This window comes from Lissotriton helveticus, chromosome 7, assembly GCF_964261635.1.
Source record: "Lissotriton helveticus chromosome 7, aLisHel1.1, whole genome shotgun sequence".
Classification (NCBI taxonomy): Eukaryota; Metazoa; Chordata; class Amphibia; order Caudata; family Salamandridae; genus Lissotriton; species Lissotriton helveticus.
The window spans coordinates 1,210,051,243-1,210,061,795 of record NC_136068.1 but is presented as its reverse complement, the minus strand read 5'-3'; the positions used below and the strand labels follow the sequence as shown (position 1 = coordinate 1,210,061,795).

Here is a 10,553-nt window from a genome sequence, read left to right as displayed (position 1 = left end):
AGCAGCAGCCTCGAAGCGCTTGGCCACCCCCGCCGTCGTCAGACTGGCGGGTGACTGGATACGGCTGTCCAAGGCCATCTGGTAGCCTGGCTGCGCGACCAGATGGCCTTGCGGGCTGGGCGACCAGATAGCCGGCTTGCCAGCCGGTCGGACTAACTCCAACTTTTGTCCTTCCCCAGGGTTCTGTAAGCCCCCACATAGAGTCGAGGGAAATGGGCTCCTCGGGCTGGCCCGCGGGGAGAGGATGTGGACTGGGCTTTACCCTCCTTGGTTCCTGCCCCCGGCTTCAGCAAGGTGCACCCGCCCAAGTCAGCACACTGAGCCCAGGGTCTGGAGGAGTGAAGGGGGTGACAGACAGTAGCCAGGGCAGGGAGGCTGCAGAGCAGGAAGGACTGCCTAGCAACCCGCTGGCTCTGGGGCAAAGAATAGCAGAAGGCCAGCCTGCATGAAGGGGCGCCGAGCTGGAGGAGGAGCCCAGGAGAGCTCGGACAAGCCCTGAGCAGACGACGCCTGGGCCCGGTCTGGGATGGTAGCGACTCGTGGATGTCCCGCGCCGCCTAGGAGGTGGGGTCGGAAGGCCGGGCGCCGGGTTACCCCTTCTCCTAAGGGTGAGCGAGTCTGGCAAAAGGGAAGCGGCAGACCTGGGAATCAGCCCTCTTCTCCAGCTGGGAAGGGAGGCCGCGGTGGTGCCCTTCGGTCAAAGCTCGGGCAGGGCCCGGGCTCCACATGGGCAGGGGGAAATGGGTTCCACGGGCAGGGCAGCCTGGGACAGTCCAGACCGGACTCTGGTCAATCGTGCCTATGCGGCGGCTTTGCGCTGCTTGGTTGGAAACAACGGAGCGTGGACCCCGCGCTCCCCAGTGAGAGTTTCCGAGCCTTGGAGAGGAAAGGAAGGTGCTGGGCCGGGTTCGGGGCAGGGCAGGGAGCCAGCAGGCTTGGATCTACCAGCCCGCCAGGGAAAGAGATGCTGCCCCTGTGTGGCCGGGACCGGGGCCTGGGCTCTGGTGGGCCCTGAGGTGCATCCATCTGGCCCGATGAGGCACTCTCTGCTTGGCTGGGGTCAGGAGCAGGAACCAGGCCCCAGGCCAAAGGCTCAGGCGGGCCCTTGGGTAGGGGAGCACTGGTCCTGTGGGCAGCCGAGGACCCGGGTGCTCGGGACGGGGTCCTTTGGTCCCGGGAAGGCTCTCCCGGACCGATCTGGGTTCAGAAGCAGGGAGTGGGACCTGGGCTTGAGCTCCGGCGGGCCCGGAGATATGGGAGCCCCTGTCCTGCGGCCAGAAGAGGATCAGAGTGCCCGAGACAGGATTTCCGTTGGGCCCGAGCAGGCCTCCCTACTGCTTTGTCCATCAGGGACCCCCATTCAGAGCCCAGGGCCGGAGGCCCAGCTGAGGTCTCCTAACCCCCGGGACACAGAGCCCCCGAGCCCTTCAAGGGCCGGCGGGAGCCATCCTGTGAAGGCTCAGGAAGGGCCGATGGGCGTCCTTCTGACACAGGCTATCTGGTCATGCCCATCTCCTCGACCAGCTGGTCGCCAGCAATGATTTCCAATGGCGCAACTAGATGGTCGGCCTGCCCTGGAAGATCCGATGAGGACTCATCTGCCTCCCCAATCGCAGACGGGGCTCCAGGAGGTCAGGCGTGTTAACATCTTGGGTCCCCTCTGTTACTCTGTGCTCACAGGTTACCACAAAGAGGGGTAGCCTCCCTCCAGATTGCTGGGGAGAGGGTACGCCGGAACCCCTCACGGGCTGGCAGTTCTCAGCCAGCAACCAGATGGGCTAGGACCGGGCAGCACACTCCCCCAATCCCCCCCAACCTGCCCCCTGTTCAGTGCTCCGCCCTCCAGCCCGCCGCGTGGCAAAGTTCCTAGGACGGGCTCCATTGGGCCCATGCAGTTCTCCCTTGGGCGTCCGGGAGCTCTGGCCGGGCAAGCTCCTATCCTGGGCTACATCCTCCGCCCCGCCATGGGCCTGCCCCTGCTTGGCTGTGTGGAGGCGCCCGGGCCCTTGGTGGCCCTGTGGTAGAGGGCCCCTCTCCCAGTCCTGCGGTCCGTCCTTAGGCCTGCTGCGCGGCAGGCCACCTGAGACACGGTCCCGGGGGAGTCCTCCCCTGCGTGTGCCGGCTCAGGACCTCCAGCCGGGCCCAGGGCACCGGGCTCCGTTACTCTCGCTCCACCATGGGCGTGGGAAGGAGTTTCCATCGGGACTGGGACGGGGTATTCGTCGGGCCCAGGCAGGCCTCCCTCCAGCTACGCCCTCGTGTCACGTTGCCTGGGGATCCCCCGGGTCGGCGATCATTCGCAGCCCCGGGCTGAAGGCCCTACCGGGGTCTCTGACCCGCTGGGACTCAGAGCCCCACGGAATCCTACCCGGCGTGTCCGAGCCCGGGCACCCCAACAGGGTCCAGGAGCCCCGCCGGGCACGGGGCGGGCGCTTTTGCCCTGGGCTCCGTCTCCATGCCTGCCACTCCGCCAAAGGCCTGGGACAGGGTTCCGTTGGACCCGGGGAGCCTCCCCCAGCTTTGCTGGGCTCAGGGCCACCGATGACCCTGGGAAGGGCGCCCTCCCGACCCTGGGAAGGGTGCCCTCCCCACCCCAGGCCCTATCCTCCTGCCTGCTGCGTGGCAAGGAGCCCGGGAAGGGGTCCGCTGGGCCCAAGTGGCCTCCCCTGTGCATCTGGCCTGGTAGTCAGACGTGACCTGGGGGTCCGGCCGGGCCCTGGGGCAGGCGCAAATTTCCCCGGGCTCCGTCCTCCGGCCTGCCTGTTCCGCCAAGGGCCCGGGGTGGGGACCATCGATCCCAGGCAGGCATAACCCGCTTCGCCTGCTTGTCAAGGTGCCAGCAGACCCATCTCTACCCCCGCATCCTGCTTGACCTTTCATTAGGGCACAGAGCGACCATACGGCTGTCCTTTGAGCACGGCCATCTGGCCACTCCTTTCCCCTCGTCGATCTGGTCGCACGCACAGCTTTCCAATGGGGTGACCAGATGGCCGGACTGCCCTGGAAGTCCACTTCGTCCACTCTGTCACCCGGCGCAAACGGATTACAAGAAGGAGGGTATTTTTCCTTGGGATTAATAATGAGGGGGTACCTAGGATCTCCTGGAGTTCTGGTGATTCAGAGCCAGGGGAAGCCAGGTCCCGGGCCTGCCTGCCCAGGCCCCCAGGGGTCCGTGTCTACGCCTACCTCCTGGCTCTTTTTCTCTGAGCCTGCCCGCGCAGGGCAGTCTGCCAGGGGAGGTGCCAGCCGTTGCCATGTACTCCGATCGATTGGGCATGCTTGGTCCGTTTAGGGATGGACTGCTTGGCTAGCCTCAGTTGTTGTTTCAAGCAAAGAGCTTTCATCCATCATGGACCGTCCGACTTGAAGGCCTGCTGCCTGGCGGAGGCCCTCCCTTCACCGTACACAGCAGAGCGAAGGCTGAGCGGCCTCAGCAGCTTGCGCCCCCCAGTGGTCCGACTCTAGCGGAAGAGGTTGGGTGGCGCCAGGTCCCAGATGCTGCTGCCCGGCAGGTTCGTAGCCCTGCGCGCCACTTTCACCCCTCTCCACCCAGCGCATTTCTGCAGCAGCTCAGAAGGACTTTTCCAACGGATGCCGCTGCCCAGCTTCAGCACCCCTGCGTCCCGCACAGGCTGCGCCATGGCCCGCCGCTCCCTTCCGGTGAAATGGCCAGACTCGCTGGTGCCCGTGTGACCGCACCTGTCCACCCCCAGTGAGCCTCCCCACCCAGGCGGGTGGGTTCCTTCCCCAGCCGGCTTTCCGAGAGGGGATGCGAAGGTGTCTGTCAGGGAGACGGGCACGCGGCCTCCCAACCCACCTTGTCAGTAGGTGCGGCTACCTGTTTGATCCTGCCAGTAGCATATGCTTGTCTCAAAGATTAAGCCATGCACGCGTAAGTACACACGGACGGTACAGTGAAATTGCGAATGGCTCATTAAATCAGCGATGGTTCCTTTGATCGCTACATCTGTTACTTTGATAACTGTGGTAATTCTAGAGCGAATACATGCCGACGAGCGTGACCTCCCGGGATGCGTGCATTTATCAGACTCGCCCGGCCGTTTTGGGGGCTGTAGATAACCTCCGGCTGATCACACGTCCCCGTGACAGCGACAATACATTCGGATGTCTACCCTATCAACCTTTGATAGTACTTTCTGTGCCTACCATGGTGAACACGCGTAACGGAGAATCAGGGTTCGATTCCAGAGAGGGAGCCTGAGAAACGGCTACCACATCCAAGGAAGGTAGCAGACGCACAAATTACCCACTCCCGACTCGGGGAGGTAGTGACGAAAAATAACAATACAGGACTCTTTCAAGGACCTGTAATTGGAATGAGTACACTTTTAATCCTTTAACGAGGATCCATTACAGGGCAAATCTGGTGCATGCAGCCGCTGTAATTCCAGTTTCAATACCGTATATTAAAGTTGCTGCAGTTAAAAAGCTCGCAGTTAGATCATGGGATAGAGCTGGAGGTACGCCGCGAGGCGAGCTACTGCCTCGCCTGTCCCAGCCCCTCGGCGCCCCCTTGATGCTCTTGACGGAGTGGCCTGGGGTCCTAAACATTTACTTTGAGTGTTCAAAGCAGGCCGGTCGCCTGTATACTTCAGCTAGAAATAATGGAATAGGACTCTGGTTCCCTTGTTCTATTTTGTTGGTTTTTGGAACTAGGGCCATGATTAAGAGGGACGGCCGGGGGGTATTGTGCCGCTAGAGGTGAAATGATTGGACCAGCGCAAGGCGAACCAAAGCGAAAGCATTTGCCAACAATGTTTTCATTAATCAAGAACGATAGTCGGAGGTTCGAGGACGATCAGGTAATATCGTAGTTCCTACCATTAACAATGCAGCCTAGCGCTCCGGCGACGTTATTCCCATGACCAGTTGAGCAGTTTCCAGGAAACCAACGTCTTTGGGTTCCAGGTGTAGTATGGGTGCAAAGCTGAAACTTAAAGGAATTGACGGAAGAGCACCACCAGGAGTGGAGCCTGAGTCTCCCACACAAATATGAGTGGAAAAAAGGGATTTTTCAGCTAAATTGGAGGTTAGCAAGAGATACTGGGTAGGAAAACATTGTGGGATCCATGCAAGCCATACCAAACTGGACTCCCCAGGGTGTCTAGTTTTCAGAAATGTTTGGGTTTGGTAGCTTTCTCTAGATGACCGCCGAGCCCGGGCCAAAAAAAACAGGTGCCCCCCTTTGCAAAACCAGGTAATTTTGTGACAAGTTTGATGTCTCCTCAATACGTTTTGGGCCCTTGCCGGTCGCGGGTAATTGGCCCACCCACACTAGTGAGGTACCATTTTTATCGGGAGATCTGGGGGAACGCTGGGCGGTAGGAAATTTGTGTCAGACGGGTGATCCCACAACTTTCCCACACAGAAAGTTTTCGGAAATGTATGGGTTTGGTAGGTTTCCCTAGATGACCGCCGAGCCTGGGGCCAAAAACCCAGGTGACCCCCTGTGAGGAATAGGCTAAAGAGAAATCTAGGAGGCCGGATGTGTTTCTCAATTTTGGCGTTTATTTGAAGGAAACTCTAGAGAAACAACTGCGAACAAAAATATATCAAAAGGAAAATAAGGAAAGACTGGAAATATTTGAGGCTACTGATAAGGTCTTGGAGTGTTTCTCTTTTCAATGGTAATCTTCTCCTTCCATTTGTTTTAGGCTTGTGCTTCCGTGGTGGGTTTTCCCCGGTGCGCCAGGAAAGAAGACAGGAAGAGTAAGGTAAGTAAGAAGGTCTAGACTATGTTGTTTGTAAGGGATAGAGACCGTCATCACACCCAGGGGTGTTGGGGAGAACTCCTTTCTATTTAATATGGTAAAGCAGTCCCCCCCTCCTTAGTTTTTTTGTAATGGGGTTGTTTCTTTATTTGTTACACCTCCTCCAATCACTACTAGGATTTTGGGAAGGGAGAGAGCGCAAGGAAAAATAAAAATGTGCAATAGTGTTTAATCTCTACCAGGAAAGCCACAACACTCCTGAGTTGCGGCGGGGGGAGTCACACTTCCCAGGGCGACCACCGCACCTCGCTCCAGGTCTTTGGAGCCTCATTGTCTTCGTGCCCTGCCTCCTGTCCCTGTGCAGCTGGTGCTTGGCTATTTTCTTTCTTTCCCCGTGTGGCTCCGCTCTCCTCTTCGACTTGGGCTCACGCTGTTCTCTTCAGTGTCTTCCGGGCCCCATCCCCTCTGCTCCACTTTGTTAGTCCTCTCTTGACTCTCTGCTCCCCTCGGTAATTGGCTGTTAGATTGGGTAGACCTGCCACCTTCTTTCGTCAGCGGATCCGCGTCGACGATGTTAACCTTGTCCTCTTTTGTTTTACAGGGAAGGAGCTGTTGGAGTTGCTCGCCGTGCTGGGGCGAAAGACGTAAGTGAGGGCAGATTATGAGGTTGGGTTTGGGTGCCCTAGGGATAATAGAGTGTTTTCAGGGAGCGGGTCTGGTCTTCCCCCACCCTAACTTTCTTGCCTGCAAGATTCGCTTCTACAGGATATCGAGATAGAAAGTCAGCATTAGTTTGGTTTCTTCCTTTTCTATGACAGGTACTGAACTGGAAGGGCTGTAATGCTAAGAACCATCTCACTAGCCGAGCATTGTGCCCTTTGTTATGAGACAGTCAATCTAATGGGGCATAAATCTGTATATAAAGTTAATTCTCTGCCCTCCAAATAGTATTGGAGAGACCCGATAGAAAATGCAACCATCACAATCAAATAGGCTGTTACGGAGTAGTGTCTTTCTTGTGGAAATAATTTGTGGCTGATGTATATCACTGGTCTTTCCTCCTGACCTTGTAGTCTTCTTGGGGGAGGACAGCCCCTAACCCCTGCTCTGATGCATCAGTTTGCAAAGTGAAGGGTTTGGTATAATTTGGGCTAAGACGGACGGACCGGTACGGATGTGAGGGTGCGTTTTAACTGATGCTAGGTGCGTAGAGTAATAGGTGATGGGTCCTTAAGTTCTTTCTCAACTTTCCGATCTTTCTTTAACAAATCAGTCAGAGGGGCAGCTATTTGCGAGAGTCTGGGATAAATCGCCTGTAAAAACCCAAGACTCCCAGGAAGGCTCTCAGGTCTTTTTTTGTCTTGGGGAAGGGTTGGTTGGATATGGCTGCAACTTTTTTCTTTTTTGGGGTTTTATACATCCCTCCCCTAAGAGGTATCCCAGATACTTTCCGGACCTCGCGGTTATACGGCTCTTGGTTAGAATAATAGTTAGCCCCCCCTTCCATTAGAGCCTGAATAACTCTTGTCATGTGTACCAAGTGTTGTTCCCATGATGCGCTATGAATAACAATATCATCTATGTAGGCAGCTGCAAAAGTGCTGCACGGTCTAAATAAAGTATTCATAAGCCTCTGGAAGGTTGCCAGGGCACTGTGTAAACCAAAGGGTAACACGGTAAAGTGGTATAGGACTCCCGGTTTAGAAAAAGTAATCTTCTCTTGTCTTGTTCTCTTAGTGGCACTTGCCAATACCCTTTACAAAGTTCTAAAGTACTGATGTACTGTGCCTCAACCAACCGTTCAATCATCTCGTCCACCCGTGGAGTGGATAGGAGTCAAATTGTGAGATTTTGTTAACCTCTCGAAAATCAATGCAAAACCTGATAGACCCATCTGGTTTGGGGACTATAACTATTGGGGCGGACCAGTCACTGCTGCAGGGTTAGAGAACCCCCATCTTAAGCATCTGCTGGATTTTGTCTTCGAGAGCCACTTGTCGAGACTCTGGTATCCATTAGGGACGTAGTTTGACTTTTTTCCCTGGAAGGGTTTGTATGGAGTGTTCTTTAACTGGTATTGTCCCTAATGGCCACTCATTTCCTGCACCCGAGAGAAAGAAGCGGTCTTTCTCCATTCTTCCCATGTGTCCTGTAGTAAATCGTCCAAATGCAGATAGTCTCTTCCCAACATCAAAAGCTCAGGCAATTTGGCAATTAACCCCACTCGTAAGGGTACTGTTTTTTTTATGTATGCTGGATCTGTAATTCAGTAGTGGGATATTGTTTATTGTCCCCATGTACGCACTAGATATTTAACATGTCTGAAGTAGCTTGCACTCCCCCAGGGACCGCCTGGGGTCGCATGACACGCTGTACACATCCAGTGTCTACCAGAGCCTTCCTGGGACAGTGACCTGGTGATGGTAACGAGGACTGAATCCTGCCTGTGTGCCATATAGGACTTCCGTTTAACTCAACATCCATTGGTTCTTCCTTTTGCGGACATGTACGTGCAATGTTTTCAAACAGCCCGCAATAGAAGTATTGGGGCCCGGGTAAGGGTCATGTTGGCGGGGTTACAGGCCCTTGTAATATGGTGACAGCTTTGTTTTTTTCTCAGGGTTGACACTTTTTGGCCCTTGGCCTAGACACCTTCAGGATGTTCCACTGGGTTTCTTCTTTACCCTTCTGTTTTTCCTGTGCCCAATAATAGGGACTGGATATTTCTACGGCTCTCTCCAAGGTCAACTATGATGGTTGCCGAACCTATTGTTGTATGGGGGTGTGCAAGGATGAGGGATACTGTTCTAAATATACTTTCTCAACTATCTCTTCTTTAGTTGACGAGGAGGGTCTCAACAACCTATCAGCCATGTCTTTCACACGGTAGTACAATTCTCTTGGAGTTTCTTGGGCCCCTTCTTTAATTTGTTGCAGGCGAATTCCATAGGTCTTGTCGTACACTTCCATACTTTCGAGAATGCTACTTTTAATCACTTGATAGGACGTGAGGTCAAGGTGATTGGCGGCTTGATAAGCAGCCTAGAGGTCACCTGAGAGGCGCGGTTCGAGATACTGTCCCCACTTGTCAGTAGGCCATGCTGCAGATCTTGCCATCCTCTCAAAGTTCGCAAAAAAGAAATGTGGGTCTTCTCCAGTAACATACTTTTGCATTACTACCGAGGGGAGTGTTGCTTGGGCCCTCTGTGCAGCGGGTGGTGGGCTCTTTTCTTTGTTTCCCAGTGCGGTCCTTTAACGTCCTCGAACCGTGTAGAACAGGTCCCGCTCTCCTGTTCTGAGCCGCGACTTGGGCTCACCCGGTTCTCTTCGGCGTCTTGCAGGCCCGCCCCCTCTGGGTCACTCCGTTTCTCCTCTCCTGACTCTCCGCTCCCCTCCATCATTGGCTGCTAACTTGGGTAGACCTGCCTCCTCCTTTCACCAGCGAATCCACATGGATGATAACCCTGTCCTATTCTGTTTTACAGGGAAGGAGCTGTTGGAGCTTCTTGCCGTGCTGGGACGAAAGAGGTAAGTGAGGGCTGATTATGGAAGTTGGGTCGGGATCCCCTATGGATAACAGAGTGCTTTCAGGTAGCGGGGTCTGGTCTTCCCCACACTCCCCCCCCCCCCCCACTTGCAAAAACAGGTAATATTTTGATAGGTCATTTTGATGTCTCCACAATATGTTTTGGGCCCTTGCCTGTCGCGGGTACTTGGCTCACCCACATGAGTGAGGTGCCATTTTATCGGGAGAGCTGGAGGAACGCTCGGTGGTAGAACATTTGGTCAGCCCGGTGATCCCACAACTTTACTACACAGAAATGTGAGGAAAAAAAATGTTTTTTTCTGCTAAGTTTGAGGTTTGCATGGGATTCTAGGTAGGAACACATTGGAGTATCCATGTAAGCCATGGTGTGTATCACTTACAACGCAACTTTTACGTCGTAATGCTGTTACAACGCAGCTATTACAACGCAGGATCCATTACAACGCATGGCATTACAACGCATGGCATTACATCGCAGATGCTATTACAACGCATACCATTACATCGTAAGTATTGGTAAGTATATAATTTATTTTAATTTTATTTAATATTATATAAATGATTTAATTAATATTAATTATAAATAAAAATATTTATTTATGTTTTTAAATATTATAAATTAAATTTATTAATTTAAGTAATTTTTTAAATAAATATGAGTATAGGAGTATATGTATTGGTGTACTGAGGTTTTAGGGCAGGGTTTGGGTTTTGGGGTACAGGGGTGATTTTTAGGTTTCAGGTTTGGGTTTTGGGGTACAGGGGTGTTTTTAGGTTTCAGGGTAGGGTTTGGGTTTTGGGGTACAGGGGTGTTTTTAGGTTTCAGGGTAGGGTTTGGGTTTTGGGGTACAGGGGTGTTTTTAGGTTTCAGGGTAGGGTTTGGTTTTTGGGGTACAGGGGTGTTTTTAGGTTTCAGGGTAGGGTTTGGTTTTTGGGGTACAGGGGTGTTTTTAGGTTTCAGGGTAGGGTTTGGGTTTTGGGGTACAGGGGTGTTTTTAGGTTTCAGGGCAGGGTTTGGGTTTTGGGGTACAGGGGTGTTTTTAGGTTTCAGGGCAGGGTTTGGGTTTTGGGGTACAGGGGTGTTTTTAGGTTTCAGGGCAGGGTTTGGGTTTTGGGGTACAGGGGTGTTTTTAAGTTAAATAAAATTAATTATATTATATTAATTACATTTCTTAATTAAAATATTTAAATTAAATTCATTATTTTAAATAATTTATTTTAATTACAATCAAAAAAAATATTTAAATTAAATTAATTTAATTATATTAATTAAA

At 53.2% G+C, this 10,553-nt stretch overlaps 1 protein-coding gene and 1 pseudogene across 2 annotated transcripts in view; one reads left to right on the top strand and one right to left on the bottom strand.

Moving 5' to 3' along the window:
- Positions 1-10,553, bottom strand: part of COIL (coilin) — a 211,601-nt gene that overhangs the window by 141,508 nt on the left and 59,540 nt on the right. The gene's annotated exons all lie outside the window — the stretch shown is intronic.
- LOC144771380 (18S ribosomal RNA) lies at positions 3,839-4,928 on the top strand (annotated as a pseudogene).